Here is a 20,368-nt window from a genome sequence, read left to right on the forward strand (position 1 = left end):
ATCAGTAGATGAATATATATCCAAGATGTGGAACATATACACAATCAATTAGCATTCAGCCATAGGAAGAAAACAAATCCTACCATTTACAAGAACATACATGTTAGTTGATCCAACTGTGGAGACGGAAAAACAAGAAAAAAACTGAAAGAGCAAAACAGCAGGAGAATCACAGGACCAAAGAATATACAAAGTTCAGAAAGAGAAATAGAGTGGATTGGACATGTGGCATTGGAGTGGTAAGAGGGATGGTGGAAGAAAGGTCACATTAACAATACCATGCATAATCAGGTTGGGGGCATGGGGAGGGCTGTACAATACAGAGAACACACGTAGTGATTCTACATTATCTGACAATGCTCATGAAGAGTGACTGCAATGGAGTGTATAGGTGAATCTTGGTGATGGGTGAGTCTAGTAAAGATAATGTTACGCATCTAATTGTAGAGTAATGATAAATAAATAAGCAAATAATAAATACTTGAGTGTTGATAGATGAACGATTAACAGATAGAAGATAGATGGATACATATATAGATGTATAGACAGGGGATAGATTGATAGGAATTTAAAAGGTAGATATATGATAGATGATAGATAGATAGACAGACAGACAGTCACATGGATAGGTAGATAGATAGATTTGAAAGATTAGACAGATAAATGGAAGATAGATTAGATATATAGATTTATTGATAGAACACAGTGTTTCGTTATAAAGATATGTGCACCTCTTTGTTTATCAGAGCAGTATTCACAATAGTCAATCCGTGTCCATCAGTAGATGAATAGATAAAGAAGATGTTGTACATATTGACAATCAATTCTCATTCAGCATTGGAAGATTCCATATCCTACCATTTACAACAACATGCTCAATAAAATAAGTCAGGAGAAGGACAAGAATCAAATAATTTGACCCATCTGTGCACATGGAGTACCAATAAAATACTGAAGGAGTAGAACAGCAGCAGAAACACAGATCCAAAAATGAAGTAACAGTTACCAAAGGGAAAGTGACAAGGAGGACATGTGAGAATGGAGGGATAACAGTGTGGACAGAAAGGATGCATTATGATTAGCACGTGTACTGTTTCTAGGGGTGCACGGGGAAGGCTGAACCAAACAGAAAAAACAGTGATTCTACAGTACCTTGCTCTGTTGAAGGAAGTGTTTGCAGTGGGGCATTGGAGGGATCTTCGTGAAGGGGGAGTCTATTGCCTGTAATGTTACACATGTAATTATAGATGAATAGTAATTAATTAATTTATCCAGCAAAACAAATACAGTAGGAGAGTTTAAAAAGACAAATGCATGACTATGTTTATCACAGCACTATTCAAAGTAGCCAAGCTAATAGGTCATCTGTAGATTAATGGCTCAAGAAGATGTGGTACATATACACATGGAATGTTACTCAGCTATAAGAAGTATACAAATCCTATCCTTTGCAACAACATGGATGGAGCTAGACGGTATTATTCTCAGTGATATAACTGAGACAGAGGAAACAAGTATCAAAAGATTTGACCCATCTGAGGAGACGAAGAACCAAGATAAAACTGAAGGAGCAAAACACCAGCAGATTCACAGAACCCAAGAGTGGGTTAAGCGTTGCCAAAAGGCAAAGACTATGGTGGATAGGTGGGAATGCAAGGAGAAGTGCAGATGTAAGATAGCACAGTTTTTGCTTATCACTATTGTGTCTGCGGGGCATGGGAGGGCTGTACAACACAGAGAAGACAAGTAGTGATTCTACAGTGTCTTACTATGCTCCTGGACAGTGATGCAATGGAGTATCTGGAGAGAACTTGGTTATCGTGTGGGTCTGGTAAAATTAATGTTTCTCATGTAATTGTAGATTAATCATAAAAAAATCAATAAATGACTAAATAAATGAATAAATAATAAAGATATAGACATAATGTAACAGCCCAGTTGTAAAAGAAGATGGCTCTCCTCTTTCTCTCACCACTCTATTCGCAATAACCAAGCTAAATGTCCTTCAGTAGATGAGAAGTACAATAATATTCAGCCGTATGAAGAAAAAATATCCTACGATTTACAACTACAAGGATGGAGCTAGAGAGTATTGTGCTAAGTGAAATATGCCACACAGAGAATACCAAGTGGCAATTGAATTCACTCAACTGTGAAGTATTAGAGAAAAGAGAAAACATGTAGGAATAAGACAGAAGCTGCCTCACTGAAACCAAGAGTAGACTAATGGTTACCAAGGGGAAAGTGACTGAGGAGGATGGCTTGGAAGGGAGTAAAGAGAGGTAAAATGGAGCATTACGTGTAGCACACATGTGAGTAGGGGGAGGGCTCGAAGAACACACTATATCAGCAAAGAACAGTACTCTTTCTACAGAGTATTCCTGGGCTCATGGACAGTAACACTTATGGGGTATATGGTGTGGATTTGATAATGGGGGTAGTTTAGTAAACACAATGTTGGTTATCTAACTGTCCTGTATGGACACGGAAATAAGAAACACTGTATCTTTGGTCAGGTTTCAATTTTCCCTGATGCTGTCTAGGTGGTCACCGCACACCTCAACAAAATCACAACCCTTGTAGTGCCGCAGGCTCTGAAGTGCGAAACAGCTCCTCTCAGCATACACATTCTGTGTCTATGAAAGTGGCCCACTGTGACATCATGGAGTCTCCAGGCAACAGTGCTCTTCCTGCAAACTCCACTAGCTGATGGTGTTCAGAGCGCAGCCGTGTGGAGCTGCACTTTCTTACCAAACATTACTAGTTCTGGCCTACATATATATGTAAAATGATGTCATTCATCATTGGAGTATAAGAACAAAGAAAATACTGAAAGAGAAAAACAGCAGTCTCACAGAACACAAGAATAGATTAACAGTGACCAAATGGGGAAGACACAGAGATGGAAGGTTTGGAATGGAGGGATAAGGTGGTGGGAAGAAATGGTGCACTTCAGTTAGCATATATAATGAGGAATGGCTGCACGTGTAGTGCTGTACAACAGAGAAGACAACTAGCAATCCACAGTACATTGCTGTGGTGATTGAAGTGACTGCAAAGGGGTATTGGGTGGAACGTGGTAATGGGAGTCTAGTAAATACATTACACATATAAGTGTAGATTAAGAGTAAATATACAACTCAATAATAAACTCCTATCAACAAATCCAATGCAGCAGCCAAGTTAAAAAAAAGGTATTTACATCCGTAGGTTTATCTGCAGTATTCACAGTATCCAGGGTAAGTGTAATTCAGTAGATTAATGTGTAAATAAGTTGTGCTACATATACACAATTGAATATTACTCAACCGTAAGAAGAAAATAAATCCTAACTTTTGCAACCACTTGGATGGTACTAGAGGGCAGTATTCTCATGAAATAAGAGGTGGAGAAAGACAGGTGTCAAATGATTGGACTCATCTGTGGAGATGTAGAACCAAGAGAAAGCTGAATAAGCAAAACATCAACAGATTCACAGATCTGAAGATTGGAAAAAGAGATTCCAAAGGGAATGGAACTGCGGTGGATAGGAGGGAATGGAGGGTGGAGGGTGGCAGTAAAGAAAGCGTCCTATATGATTTCCATGATCAGTCTCAGTGGCCATTGCGGGGATTGCTGTACAACACAGAGAAGACAAGTATTGATTCTACAGTATCTTACTTTGCTGATGCAGATTGACTGCCATGGATAATCCTGCAGTTCTATGTCATGGGCGGTTTGTTGCAAACGTTATGTTACCCATGTAATTGTACATTAATGAGTTATTAGGAAATGAATGAATGAATAAAATAAACCTAAAGTAATAGAATACAGCAGCCCAGTTTAAAGAAGACATGTGCTCAAGTTTTCTTCATTACCACACTATTAACATTAGCTAAGCTAAGTATCCATCACCAGATGAAGAGTGGAATATTATTCAGCCTTATGAGGAAAATAAAATCCTGCCATTTAAAACAACATGTATGGAGATAGAGGGAATTATGCTCAGTGAAATGAGCGACGGAGAGAAAGAAACGTTGCAAATGACATCACTCACTTGCAGAGTCTTAGAAAAAAGGAAAAAGTTGAAGGAACAAAAGAGCAGCCACCCCGAACAGAAGAGTGGACTAACAGTTACGAAAGGAAAGAGACTATGGAGGAATGGTAGTAAGGGAGGGTTAATGGCAGGGGGAAGAAACGGTGCATTAGAATTAGGATATATAGTGTTGGAGGGGGGGCACATGGAGGGCTATACAACACAGAAGACAAGTAGTGATTCTACATTAACTACACTGAAGGGCAGTGAATGCAATGGGGAATTGGGACATCTTGGTAATTGGTGGAGTCTAGTAAACAATGTTACTCATGTAATTGTGGATTAATGATAATTAAATTAGATATACAGAGATACAGAGATGATAGGTATAGACAGATGATAGTGATAGATGATGATAGATGATATATATTTGATAGATGCATTTGATAGATTAGGCAGATAGATGAAAGATGACATTAGTTAGATAGGTAGACAGAAGATATTCTAGATATATAGTTAGACGATAGATAACTGCATAGAGAGATTATACCTATAGATCGATACAGAGATACACAATAGGTGATAGTAGATTGGAAAAAACATAGGTAGATAGATTTATTGATTGAAAGTAGATAGATGACAGAAACATGGATGTATAGAAAGAGTGATAAGCAGATAAAATGCAGTGGCCCAGTTTTAGAAAGATATGTGCACCCCTTTGTTTATCACAGAACTATTCATAATAGCCAATCTCTGTCTGTCAGTAGATGAATGGATGAAGATGTGGTACATATACACTATCTGTTATTCAACTATAAGAAGAAAACAAATCCGTCCATTTGTAACTGCATGGATGGAACTAGGAGGTTTTATGCTCAGTGAAATAAGCCAGGAGGAGAAACACAAGTATCAAATGAGTTGACCCATCGGTGGAGACGGTAAACCAAGAAAAAAACTGAAGGAGGAAAACAGCAGCAGAATCACAGGACCAAAGAATTTACAAAGTTCAGAAATAGGAAGAGAGTGGGGTGGACAGGTGGCATTGGAGGGATAAGGGGGATGGTGGAAGAAAGGTAACATTACCAATACCATGTATAATGAGGTTGGGGGCACGGGGAGGCCTGTATAATACAGAGAATACAAGTAGTGTTTCTACATTATCTGACTATGCTCATGAAGAGTGACCACAATGGAGTGTATAGGTTGATCTTTTTGATGGGTGAGACTAGTAGAGATAATGTTATTTATCTAATTGTAGAGTTATGATAAATAAGTAAGCAAATAACAAATATTTGGTAGACGATAGGTGAACGATTAACAGATAGATGATAAATGGATACATATGTAGATGTATAGTTAGGTGATAGATTGATAGGAACTTAGAAAGATTGATGAGAGATGAGAGATACAAAGATTGATAGATTGATAAATAGATAGGAATGATTAGACAGATAAATGGAAGATAGATAAGTTATATAGATAAGTAGATAGATAATATATTAGATATATAGTTATATGGTAGATAGGTGATATAAATACATGATAGGTAATAGGAAATAGATACATGTACGGATTGATTGATATATGACAGATGATAGATGGAAACAGATGATAGATTGATTTATTGATCGAACACAGTGGCCCGGTTTAAAGAAGACCGGTGCATCTCTTTGTTTATCACACCACTATTCACAATAGCCAATCCGTGTCCATCAGTAGATGAATATATATCCAAGATGTGGAACATATACACAATCAATTAGCATTCAGCCATAGGAAGAAAACAAATCCTACCATTTACAAGAACATACATGTTAGTTGATCCAACTGTGGAGACGGAAAAACAAGAAAAAAACTGAAAGAGCAAAACAGCAGGAGAATCACAGGACCAAAGAATATACAAAGTTCAGAAAGAGAAATAGAGTGGATTGGACATGTGGCATTGGAGTGGTAAGAGGGATGGTGGAAGAAAGGTCACATTAACAATACCATGCATAATCAGGTTGGGGGCATGGGGAGGGCTGTACAATACAGAGAACACACGTAGTGATTCTACATTATCTGACAATGCTCATGAAGAGTGACTGCAATGGAGTGTATAGGTGAATCTTGGTGATGGGTGAGTCTAGTAAAGATAATGTTACGCATCTAATTGTAGAGTAATGATAAATAAATAAGCAAATAATAAATACTTGAGTGTTGATAGATGAACGATTAACAGATAGAAGATAGATGGATACATATATAGATGTATAGACAGGGGATAGATTGATAGGAATTTAAAAGGTAGATATATGATAGATGATAGATAGATAGACAGACAGACAGTCACATGGATAGGTAGATAGATAGATTTGAAAGATTAGACAGATAAATGGAAGATAGATTAGATATATAGATTTATTGATAGAACACAGTGTTTCGTTATAAAGATATGTGCACCTCTTTGTTTATCAGAGCAGTATTCACAATAGTCAATCCGTGTCCATCAGTAGATGAATAGATAAAGAAGATGTTGTACATATTGACAATCAATTCTCATTCAGCATTGGAAGATTCCATATCCTACCATTTACAACAACATGCTCAATAAAATAAGTCAGGAGAAGGACAAGAATCAAATAATTTGACCCATCTGTGCACATGGAGTACCAATAAAATACTGAAGGAGTAGAACAGCAGCAGAAACACAGATCCAAAAATGAAGTAACAGTTACCAAAGGGAAAGTGACAAGGAGGACATGTGAGAATGGAGGGATAACAGTGTGGACAGAAAGGATGCATTATGATTAGCACGTGTACTGTTTCTAGGGGTGCACGGGGAAGGCTGAACCAAACAGAAAAAACAGTGATTCTACAGTACCTTGCTCTGTTGAAGGAAGTGTTTGCAGTGGGGCATTGGAGGGATCTTCGTGAAGGGGGAGTCTATTGCCTGTAATGTTACACATGTAATTATAGATGAATAGTAATTAATTAATTTATCCAGCAAAACAAATACAGTAGGAGAGTTTAAAAAGACAAATGCATGACTATGTTTATCACAGCACTATTCAAAGTAGCCAAGCTAATAGGTCATCTGTAGATTAATGGCTCAAGAAGATGTGGTACATATACACATGGAATGTTACTCAGCTATAAGAAGTATACAAATCCTATCCTTTGCAACAACATGGATGGAGCTAGACGGTATTATTCTCAGTGATATAACTGAGACAGAGGAAACAAGTATCAAAAGATTTGACCCATCTGAGGAGACGAAGAACCAAGATAAAACTGAAGGAGCAAAACACCAGCAGATTCACAGAACCCAAGAGTGGGTTAAGCGTTGCCAAAAGGCAAAGACTATGGTGGATAGGTGGGAATGCAAGGAGAAGTGCAGATGTAAGATAGCACAGTTTTTGCTTATCACTATTGTGTCTGCGGGGCATGGGAGGGCTGTACAACACAGAGAAGACAAGTAGTGATTCTACAGTGTCTTACTATGCTCCTGGACAGTGATGCAATGGAGTATCTGGAGAGAACTTGGTTATCGTGTGGGTCTGGTAAAATTAATGTTTCTCATGTAATTGTAGATTAATCATAAAAAAATCAATAAATGACTAAATAAATGAATAAATAATAAAGATATAGACATAATGTAACAGCCCAGTTGTAAAAGAAGATGGCTCTCCTCTTTCTCTCACCACTCTATTCGCAATAACCAAGCTAAATGTCCTTCAGTAGATGAGAAGTACAATAATATTCAGCCGTATGAAGAAAAAATATCCTACGATTTACAACTACAAGGATGGAGCTAGAGAGTATTGTGCTAAGTGAAATATGCCACACAGAGAATACCAAGTGGCAATTGAATTCACTCAACTGTGAAGTATTAGAGAAAAGAGAAAACATGTAGGAATAAGACAGAAGCTGCCTCACTGAAACCAAGAGTAGACTAATGGTTACCAAGGGGAAAGTGACTGAGGAGGATGGCTTGGAAGGGAGTAAAGAGAGGTAAAATGGAGCATTACGTGTAGCACACATGTGAGTAGGGGGAGGGCTCGAAGAACACACTATATCAGCAAAGAACAGTACTCTTTCTACAGAGTATTCCTGGGCTCATGGACAGTAACACTTATGGGGTATATGGTGTGGATTTGATAATGGGGGTAGTTTAGTAAACACAATGTTGGTTATCTAACTGTCCTGTATGGACACGGAAATAAGAAACACTGTATCTTTGGTCAGGTTTCAATTTTCCCTGATGCTGTCTAGGTGGTCACCGCACACCTCAACAAAATCACAACCCTTGTAGTGCCGCAGGCTCTGAAGTGCGAAACAGCTCCTCTCAGCATACACATTCTGTGTCTATGAAAGTGGCCCACTGTGACATCATGGAGTCTCCAGGCAACAGTGCTCTTCCTGCAAACTCCACTAGCTGATGGTGTTCAGAGCGCAGCCGTGTGGAGCTGCACTTTCTTACCAAACATTACTAGTTCTGGCCTACATATATATGTAAAATGATGTCATTCATCATTGGAGTATAAGAACAAAGAAAATACTGAAAGAGAAAAACAGCAGTCTCACAGAACACAAGAATAGATTAACAGTGACCAAATGGGGAAGACACAGAGATGGAAGGTTTGGAATGGAGGGATAAGGTGGTGGGAAGAAAGGGTGCACTTCAGTTAGCATATATAATGAGGAATGGCTGCACGTGTAGTGCTGTACAACAGAGAAGACAGCTAGCAATCCACAGTACATTGCTGAGGTGATTGAAGTGACTGCAAAGGGGTATTGGGTGGAATGTGGTAATGGGAGTCTAGTAAATACATTACACATATAAGTGTAGATTAAGAGTAAATATACAACTCAATAATAAACTCCTATCAACAAATCCAATGCAGCAGCCAAGTTAAAAAAAGGTATTTACATCCGTAGCTTTATCTGCAGTATTCACAGTATCCAGGGTAAGTGTAATTCAGTAGATTAATGTTTAAATAAGTTGTGCTACATATACACAATTGAATATTACTCAACCGTAAGAAGAAAATAAATCCTAACTTTTGCAACCACTTGGATGGTACTAGAGGGCAGTATTCTCATGAAATAAGAGGTGGAGAAAGACAGGTGTCAAATGATTGGACTCATCTGTGGAGATGTAGAACCAAGAGAAAGCTGAATAAGCAAAACATCAACAGATTCACAGATCTGAAGATTGGAAAAAGAGATTCCAAAGGGAATGGAACTGCGGTGGATAGGAGGGAATGGAGGGTGGAGGGTGGCAGTAAAGAAAGCGTCCTATATGATTTCCATGATCAGTCTCAGTGGCCATTGCGGGGATTGCTGTACAACACAGAGAAGACAAGTATTGATTCTACAGTATCTTACTTTGCTCATGCAGATTGACTGCCATGGATAATCCTGCAGTTCTTTGTCATGGGCGGGTTGTTGCAAACGTAATGTTACCCATGTAATTGTACATTAATGAGTTATTAGGAAATGAATGAATGAATAAAATAAACCTAAAGTAATAGAATACAGCAGCCCAGTTTAAAGAAGACATGTGCTCAAGTTTTCTTCATTACCACACTATTAACATTAGCTAAGCTAAGTATCCATCACCAGATGAAGAGTGGAATATTATTCAGCCTTATGAGGAAAATAAAATCCTGCCATTTAAAACAACATGTATGGAGATAGAGGGAATTTTGCTCAGTGAAATGAGCGACGGAGAGAAAGAAACGTTGCAAATGACATCACTCACTTGCAGAGTCTTAGAAAAAAGGAAAAAGTTGAAGGAACAAAAGAGCAGCCACCCCGAACAGAAGAGTGGACTAACAGTTACGAAAGGAAAGAGACTATGGAGGAATGGTAGTAATGGAGGGTTAATGGCAGGGGGAAGAAACGGTGCATTAGAATTAGGATATATAGTGTTGGAGGGGGGGCACATGGAGGGCTATACAACACAGAAGACAAGTAGTGATTCTACATTAACTACACTGAAGGGCAGTGAATGCAATGGGGAATTGGGACATCTTGGTAATTGGTGGAGTCTAGTAAACAATGTTACTCATGTAATTGTGGATTAATGATAATTAAATTAGATATACAGAGATACAGAGATGATAGGTATAGACAGATGATAGAGATAGATGATGATAGATGATATATATTTGATAGATGCATTTGATAGATTAGGCAGATAGATGAAAGATAGATGAAAGATGACATTAGTTAGATAGGTAGACAGAAGATATTCTAGATATATAGTTAGACGATAGATAACTGCATAGAGAGATTATACCTATAGATCGATACAGAGATACACAATAGGTGATAGTAGATTGGAAAAAACATAGGTAGATAGATTTATTGATTGAAAGTAGATAGATGACAGAAACATGGATGTATAGAAAGAGTGATAAGCAGATAAAATGCAGTGGCCCAGTTTTAGAAAGATATGTGCACCCCTTTGTTTATCACAGAACTATTCATAATAGCCAATCTCTGTCTGTCAGTAGATGAATGGATGAAGATGTGGTACATATACACTATCTGTTATTCAACTATAAGAAGAAAACAAATCCGTCCATTTGTAACTGCATGGATGGAACTAGGAGGTTTTATGGTCAGTGAAATAAGCCAGGAGGAGAAACACAAGTATCAAATGAGTTGACCCATCGGTGGAGACGGTAAACCAAGAAAAAAACTGAAGGAGGAAAACAGCAGCAGAATCACAGGACCAAAGAATTTACAAAGTTCAGAAATAGGAAGAGAGTGGGGTGGACAGGTGGCATTGGAGGGATAAGGGGGATGGTGGAAGAAAGGTAACATTACCAATACCATGTATAATGAGGTTGGGGGCACGGGGAGGCCTGTATAATACAGAGAATACAAGTAGTGTTTCTACATTATCTGACTATGCTCATGAAGAGTGAAAACAATGGAGTGTATAGGTTGATCTTTTTGATGGGTGAGACTAGTAGAGATAATGTTATTTATCTAATTGTAGAGTTATGATAAATAAGTAAGCAAATAACAAATATTTGGTAGACGATAGGTGAACGATTAACAGATAGATGATAAATGGATACATATGTAGATGTATAGTTAGGTGATAGATTGATAGGAACTTAGAAAGATTGATGAGAGATGAGAGATACAAAGATTTATAGATTGATAAATAGATAGGAATGATTAGACAGATAAATGGAAGATAGATAAGTTATATAGATAAGTAGATAGATAATATATTAGATATATAGTTAGATGGTAGATAGGTGATATAAATACGTGATAGGTAATAGGAAATAGATACATGTACGGATTGATTGACATATGACAGATGATAGATGGAAACAGATGATAGATTGATTTATTGATCGAACACAGTGGCCCGGTTTAAAGAAGACCGGTGCATCTCTTTGTTTATCACACCACTATTCACAATAGCCAATCCGTGTCCATCAGTAGATGAATATATATCCAAGATGTGGAACATATACACAATCAATTAGCATTCAGCCTTAGGAAGAAAACAAATCCTACCATTTACAAGAACATACATGTTAGTTGATCCAACTGTGGAGACGGAAAAACAAGAAAAAAACTGAAAGAGCAAAACAGCAGGAGAATCACAGGACCAAAGAATATACAAAGTTCAGAAAGAGAAATAGAGTGGATTGGACATGTGGCATTGGAGTGGTAAGAGGGATGGTGGAAGAAAGGTCACATTAACAATACCATGCATAATCAGGTTGGGGGCATGGGGAGGGCTGTACAATACAGAGAACACACGTAGTGATTCTACATTATCTGACTATGCTCATGAAGAGTGACTGCAATGGAGTGTATAGGTGAATCTTGGTGATGGGTGAGTCTAGTAAAGATAATGTTACGCATCTAATTGTAGAGTAATGATAAATAAATAAGCAAATAATAAATACTTGAGTGTTGATAGATGAACGATTAACAGATAGAAGATAGATGGATACATATATAGATGTATAGACAGGGGATAGATTGATAGGAATTTAAAAGGAAGATATATGATAGATGATAGATAGATAGACAGACAGACAGTCACATGGATAGGTAGATAGATAGATTTGAAAGATTAGACAGATAAATGGAAGATAGATTAGATATATAGATTTATTGATAGAACACAGTGTTTCGTTATAAAGATATGTGCACCTCTTTGTTTATCAGAGCAGTATTCAAAATAGTCAATCCGTGTCCATCAGTAGATGAATAGATAAAGAAGATGTTGTACATATTGACAATCAATTCTCATTCAGCATTGGAAGATTCCATATCCTACCATTTACAACAACATGCTCAATAAAATAAGTCAGGAGAAGGACAAGAATCAAATAATTTGACCCATCTGTGCACATGGAGTACCAATAAAATACTGAAGGAGTAGAACAGCAGCAGAAACACAGATCCAAAAATGAAGTAACAGTTACCAAAGGGAAAGTGACAAGGAGGACATGTGAGAATGGAGGGATAACAGTATGGACAGAAAGGATGCATTATGATTAGCACGTGTACTGTTTCTAGGGGTGCACGGGGAAGGCTGAACCAAACAGAAAAAACAGTGATTCTACAGTACCTTGCTCTGTTGAAGGAAGTGTTTGCAGTGGGGCATTGGAGGGATCTTCGTGAAGGGGGAGTCTATTGCCTGTAATGTTACACATGTAATTATAGATGAATAGTAATTAATTAATTTATCCAGCAAAACAAATACAGTAGGAGAGTTTAAAAAGACAAATGCATGACTATGTTTATCACAGCACTATTCAAAGTAGCCAAGCTAATAGGTCATCTGTAGATTAATGGCTCAAGAAGATGTGGTACATATACACATGGAATGTTACTCAGCTATAAGAAGTATACAAATCCTATCCTTTGCAACAACATGGATGGAGCTAGAAGGTATTATTCTCAGTGATATAACTGAGACAGAGGAAACAAGTATCAAAAGATTTGACCCATCTGAGGAGACGAAGAACCAAGATAAAACTGAAGGAGCAAAACACCAGCAGATTCACAGAACCCAAGAGTGGGTTAAGCGTTGCCAAAAGGCAAAGACTATGGTGGATAGGTGGGAATGCAAGGAGAAGTGCAGATGTAAGATAGCACAGTTTTTGCTTATTACTATTGTGTCTGCGGGGCATGGGAGGGCTGTACAACACAGAGAAGACAAGTAGTGATTCTACAGTGTCTTACTATGCTCCTGGACAGTGATGCAATGGAGTATCTGGAGAGAACTTGGTTATCGTGTGGGTCTGGTAAAATTAATGTTTCTCATGTAATTGTAGATTAATCATAAAAAAATCAATAAATGACTAAATAAATGAATAAATAATAAAGATATAGACATAATGTAACAGCCCAGTTGTAAAAGAAGATGGCTCGCCTCTTTCTCTCACCACTCTATTCGCAATAACCAAGCTAAATGTCCTTCAGTAGATGAGAAGTACAATAATATTCAGCCGTATGAAGAAAAAATATCCTACGATTTACAACTACAAGGATGGAACTAGAGAGTATTGTGCTAAGAGAAATAAGCCACACAGAGAATACCAAGTGGCAATTGAATTCACTCAACTGTGAAGTATTAGAGAAAAGAGAAAACATGTAGGAATAAGACAGAAGCTGCCTCACTGAAACCAAGAGTAGACTAATGGTTACCAAGGGGAATGTGACTGAGGAGGATGGCTTGGAAGGGAGTAAAGAGAGGTAAAATGGAGCATTACGTGTAGCACACATGTGAGTAGGGGGAGGGCTCGAAGAACACACTATATCAGCAAAGAACAGTACTGTTTCTACAGAGTATTCCTGGGCTCATGGACAGTAACACTTATGGGGTATATGGTGTGGATTTGATAATGGGGGTAGTTTAGCAAACACAATGTTGGTTATCTAACTGTCCTGTATGGACCCGGAAATAAGAAACACTGTATCTTTGGTCAGGTTTCAATTTTCCCTGATGCTGTCTAGGTGGTCACCGCACACCTCAACAAAATCACAACCCTTGTAGTGCCGCAGGCTCTGAAGTGCGAACCAGCTCCTCTCAGCATACACATTCTGTGTCTATGAAAGTGGCCCACTGTGACATCATGGAGTCTCCAGGCAACAGTGCTCTTCCTGCAAACTCCACTAGCTGATGGTGTTCAGAGCGCAGCCGTGTGGAGCTGCACTTTCTTACCAAACATTACTAGTTCTGGCCTACATATATATGTAAAATGATGTCATTCATCATTGGAGTATAAGAACAAAGAAAATACTGAAAGAGAAAAACAGCAGTCTCACAGAACACAAGAATAGATTAACAGTGACCAAATGGGGAAGACACAGAGATGGAAGGTTTGGAATATAGGGATAAGGTGGTGGGAAGAAATGGTGCACTTCAGTTAGCATATATAATGAGGAATGGCTGCACGTGTAGTGCTGTACAACAGAGAAGACAACTAGCAATCCACAGTACATTGCTGTGGTGATTGAAGTGACTGCAAAGGGGTATTGGGTGGAACGTGGTAATGGGAGTCTAGTAAATACATTACACATATAAGTGTAGATTAAGAGTAAATATACAACTCAATAATAAACTCCTATCAACAAATCCAATGCAGCAGCCAAGTTAAAAAAAAGGTATTTACATCCGTAGGTTTATCTGCAGTATTCACAGTATCCAGGGTAAGTGTAATTCAGTAGATTAATGTGTAAATAAGTTGTGCTACATATACACAATTGAATATTACTCAACCGTAAGAAGAAAATAAATCCTAACTTTTGCAACCACTTGGATGGTACTAGAGGGCAGTATTCTCATGAAATAAGAGGTGGAGAAAGACAGGTGTCAAATGATTGGACTCATCTGTGGAGATGTAGAACCAAGAGAAAGCTGAATAAGCAAAACATCAACAGATTCACATTTCTGAAGATTGGAAAAAGAGATTCCAAAGGGAATGGAACTGCGGTGGATAGGAGGGAATGGAGGGTGGAGGGTGGCAGTAAAGAAAGCGTCCTATATGATTTCCATGATCAGTCTCAGTGGCCATTGCGGGGATTGCTGTACAACACAGAGAAGACAAGTATTGATTCTACAGTATCTTACTTTGCTCATGCAGATTGACTGCCATGGATAATCCTGCAGTTCTTTGTCATGGGCGGGTTGTTGCAAACGTAATGTTACCCATGTAATTGTACATTAATGAGTTATTAGGAAATGAATGAATGAATAAAATAAACCTAAAGTAATAGAATACAGCAGCCCAGTTTAAAGAAGACATGTGCTCAAGTTTTCTTCATTACCACACTATTAACATTAGCTAAGCTAAGTATCCATCACCAGATGAAGAGTGGAATATTATTCAGCCTTATGAGGAAAATAAAATCCTGCCATTTAAAACAACATGTATGGAGATAGAGGGAATTTTGCTCAGTGAAATGAGCGACGGAGAGAAAGAAACGTTGCAAATGACATCACTCACTTGCAGAGTCTTAGAAAAAAGGAAAAAGTTGAAGGAACAAAAGAGCAGCCACCCCGAACAGAAGAGTGGACTAACAGTTACGAAAGGAAAGAGACTATGGAGGAATGGTAGTAATGGAGGGTTAATGGCAGGGGGAAGAAACGGTGCATTAGAATTAGGATATATAGTGTTGGAGGGGGGGCACATGGAGGGCTATACAACACAGAAGACAAGTAGTGATTCTACATTAACTACACTGAAGGGCAGTGAATGCAATGGGGAATTGGGACATCTTGGTAATTGGTGGAGTCTAGTAAACAATGTTACTCATGTAATTGTGGATTAATGATAATTAAATTAGATATACAGAGATACAGAGATGATAGGTATAGACAGATGATAGAGATAGATGATGATAGATGATATATATTTGATAGATGCATTTGATAGATTAGGCAGATAGATGAAAGATAGATGAAAGATGACATTAGTTAGATAGGTAGACAGAAGATATTCTAGATATATAGTTAGACGATAGATAACTGCATAGAGAGATTATACCTATAGATCGATACAGAGATACACAATAGGTGATAGTAGATTGGAAAAAACATAGGTAGATAGATTTATTGATTGAAAGTAGATAGATGACAGAAACATGGATGTATAGAAAGAGTGATAAGCAGATAAAATGCAGTGGCCCAGTTTTAGAAAGATATGTGCACCCCTTTGTTTATCACAGAACTATTCATAATAGCCAATCTCTGTCTGTCAGTAGATGAATGGATGAAGATGTGGTACATATACACTATCTGTTATTCAACTATAAGAAGAAAACAAATCCGTCCATTTGTAACTGCATGGATGGAACTAGGAGGTTTTATGGTCAGTGAAATAAGCCAGGAGGAGAAACACAAGTATCAAATGAGTTGACCCATCGGTGGAGACGGTAAACCAAGAAAAAAACTGAAGGAGGAAAACAGCAGCAGAATCACAGGACCAAAGAATTTACAAAGTTCAGAAATAGGAAGAGAGTGGGGTGGACAGGTGGCATTGGAGGGATAAGGGGGATGGTGGAAGAAAGGTAACATTACCAATACCATGTATAATGAGGTTGGGGGCACGGGGAGGCCTGTATAATACAGAGAATACAAGTAGTGTTTCTACATTATCTGACTATGCTCATGAAGAGTGACCACAATGGAGTGTATAGGTTGATCTTTTTGATGGGTGAGACTAGTAGAGATAATGTTATTTATCTAATTGTAGAGTTAAGATAAATAAGTAAGCAAATAAATATTTGGTAGACGATAGGTGAACGATTAACAGATAGATGATAAATGGATACATATGTAGATGTATAGTTAGGTGATAGATTGATAGGAACTTAGAAAGATTGATGAGAGATGAGAGATACAAAGATTGATAGATTGATAAATAGATAGGAATGATTAGACAGATAAATGGAAGATAGATAAGTTATATAGATAAGTAGATAGATAATATATTAGATATATAGTTAGATGGTAGATAGGTGATATAAATACATGATAGGTAATAGGAAATAGATACATGTACGGATTGATTGATATATGACAGATGATAGATGGAAACAGATGATAGATTGATTTATTGATCGAACACAGTGGCCCGGTTTAAAGAAGACCGGTGCATCTCTTTGTTTATCACACCACTATTCACAATAGCCAATCCGTGTCCATCAGTAGATGAATATATATCCAAGATGTGGAACATATACACAATCAATTAGCATTCAGCCATAGGAAGAAAACAAATCCTACCATTTACAAGAACATACAAGAATCAATGTTAGTTGATCCAACTGTGGAGACGGAAAAACAAGAAAAAAACTGAAAGAGCAAAACAGCAGGAGAATCACAGGACCAAAGAATATACAAAGTTCAGAAAGAGAAATAGAGTGGATTGGACATGTGGCATTGGAGTGGTAAGAGGGATGGTGGAAGAAAGGTCACATTAACAATACCATGCATAATCAGGTTGGGGGCATGGGGAGGGCTGTACAATACAGAGAATACACGTAGTGATTCTACATTATCTGACTATGCTCATGAAGAGTGACTGCAATGGAGTGTATAGGTGAATCTTGGTGATGGGTGAGTCTAGTAAAGATAATGTTACGCATCTAATTGTAGAGTAATGATAAATAAATAAGCAAATAATAAATACTTGAGTGTTGATAGATGAACGATTAACAGATAGAAGATAGATGGATACATATATAGATGTATAGACAGGGGATAGATTGATAGGAATTTAAAAGGTAGATATATGATAGATGATAGATAGACAGACAGACAGACAGACACATGGATAGGTAGATAGATAGATTTGAAAGATTAGACAGATAAATGGAAGAGAGATTAGATATATAGATTTATTGATAGAACACAGTGTTTCGTTATAAAGATATGTGCACCTCTTTGTTTATCAGAGCAGTATTCACAATAGTCAATCCGTGTCCATCAGTAGATGAATAGATAAAGAAGATGTTGTACATATTGACAATCAATTCTCATTCAGCATTGGAAGATTCCATAGCCTACCATTTACAACAACATGCTCAATAAAATAAGTCAGGAGAAGGACAAGAATCAAATAATTTGACCCATCTGTGCACATGGAGTACCAATAAAATACTGAAGGAGTAGAACAGCAGCAGAAACACAGATCCAAAAATGAAGTAACAGTTACCAAAGGGAAAGTGACAAGGAGGACATGTGAGAATGGAGGGATAACAGTGTGGACAGAAAGGATGCATTATGATTAGCACGTGTACTGTTTCTAGGGGTGCACGGGGAAGGCTGAACCAAACAGAAAAAACAGTGATTCTACAGTACCTTGCTCTGTTGAAGGAAGTGTTTGCAGTGGGGCATTGGAGGGATCTTCGTGAAGGGGGAGTCTATTGCCTGTAATGTTACACATGTAATTATAGATGAATAGTAATTAATTAATTTATCGAGCAAAACAAATACAGTAGGAGAGTTTAAAAAGACAAATGCATGACTATGTTTATCACAGCACTATTCAAAGTAGCCAAGCTAATAGGTCATCTGTAGATTAATGGCTCAAGAAGAGGTGGTACATATACACATGGAATGTTACTCAGCTATAAGAAGTATACAAATCCTATCCTTTGCAACAACATGGATGGAGCTAGACGGTATTATTCTCAGTGATATAACTGAGACAGAGGAAACAAGTATCAAAAGATTTGACCCATCTGAGGAGACGAAGAACCAAGATAAAACTGAAGGAGCAAAACACCAGCAGATTCACCGAACCCAAGAGTGGGTTAAGCGTTACCAAAAGGCAAAGACTATGGTGGATAGGTGGGAATGCAAGGAGAAGTGCAGATGTAAGATAGCACAGTTTTTGCTTATCACTATTGTGTCTGCGGGGCATGGGAGGGCTGTACAACACAGAGAAGACAAGTAGTGATTCTACAGTGTCTTACTATGCTCCTGGACAGTGATGCAATGGAGTATCTGGAGAGAACTTGGTTATCGTGTGGGTCTGGTAAAATTAATGTTTCTCATGTAATTGTAGATTAATCATAAAAAAATCAATAAATGACTAAATAAATGAATAAATAATAAAGATATAGACATAATGTAACAGCCCAGTTGTAAAAGAAGATGGCTCGCCTCTTTCTCTCACCACTCTATTCGCAATAAACAAGCTAAATGTCCTTCAGTAGATGAGAAGTACAATAATATTCAGCCGTATGAAGAAAAAAGATCCTACGATTTACAACTACAAGGATGGAGCTAGAGAGTATTGTGCTAAGTGAAATAAGCCACACAGAGAATACCAAGTGGCAATTGAATTCACTCAACTGTGAAGTATTAGAGAAAAGAGAAAACATGTAGGAATAAGACAAAAGCTGCCTCACTGAAACCAAGAGTAGACTAATTTTTACCAAGGGGAAAGTGACTGAGGAGGATGGCTTGGAAGGGAGTAAAGAGAGGTAAAATGGAGCATTACGTGTAGCACACATGTGAGTAGGGGGAGGGCTCGAAGAACACACTATATCAGCAAAGAACAGTACTGTTTCTACAGAGTATTCCTGGGCTCATGGACAGTAACACTTATGGGGTATATGGTGTGGATTTGATAATGGGGGTAGTTTAGCAAACACAATGTTGGTTATCTAACTGTCCTGTATGGACCCGGAAATAAGAAACACTGTATCTTTGGTCAGGTTTCAATTTTCCCTGATGCTGTCTAGGTGGTCACCGCACACCTCAACAAAATCACAACCCTTGTAGTGCCGCAGGCTCTGAAGTGCGAACCAGCTCCTCTCAGCATACACATTCTGTGTCTATGAAAGTGGCCCACTGTGACATCATGGAGTCTCCAGGCAACAGTGCTCTTCCTGCAAACTCCACTAGCTGATGGTGTTCAGAGCGCAGCCGTGTGGAGCTGCACTTTCTTACCAAACATTACTAGTTCTGGCCTACATATATATGTAAAATGATGTCATTCATCATTGGAGTATAAGAACAAAGAAAATACTGAAAGAGAAAAACAGCAGTCTCACAGAACACAAGAATAGATTAACAGTGACCAAATGGGGAAGACACAGAGATGGAAGGTTTGGAATGGAGGGATAAGGTGGTGGGAAGAAATGGTGCACTGCAGTTAGCATATATAATGAGGAATGGCTGCACGTGTAGTGCTGTACAACAGAGAAGACAACTAGCAATCCACAGTACATTGCTGTGGTGATTGAAGTGACTGCAAAGGGGTATTGGGTGGAACGTGGTAATGGGAGTCTAGTAAATACATTACACATATAAGTGTAGATTAAGAGTAAATATACAACTCAATAATAAACTCCTATCAACAA

The sequence above is a fragment of the Manis pentadactyla genome, chromosome Y (genome assembly GCF_030020395.1).
Source record: "Manis pentadactyla isolate mManPen7 chromosome Y, mManPen7.hap1, whole genome shotgun sequence".
Taxonomy (NCBI): Eukaryota; Metazoa; Chordata; class Mammalia; order Pholidota; family Manidae; genus Manis; species Manis pentadactyla.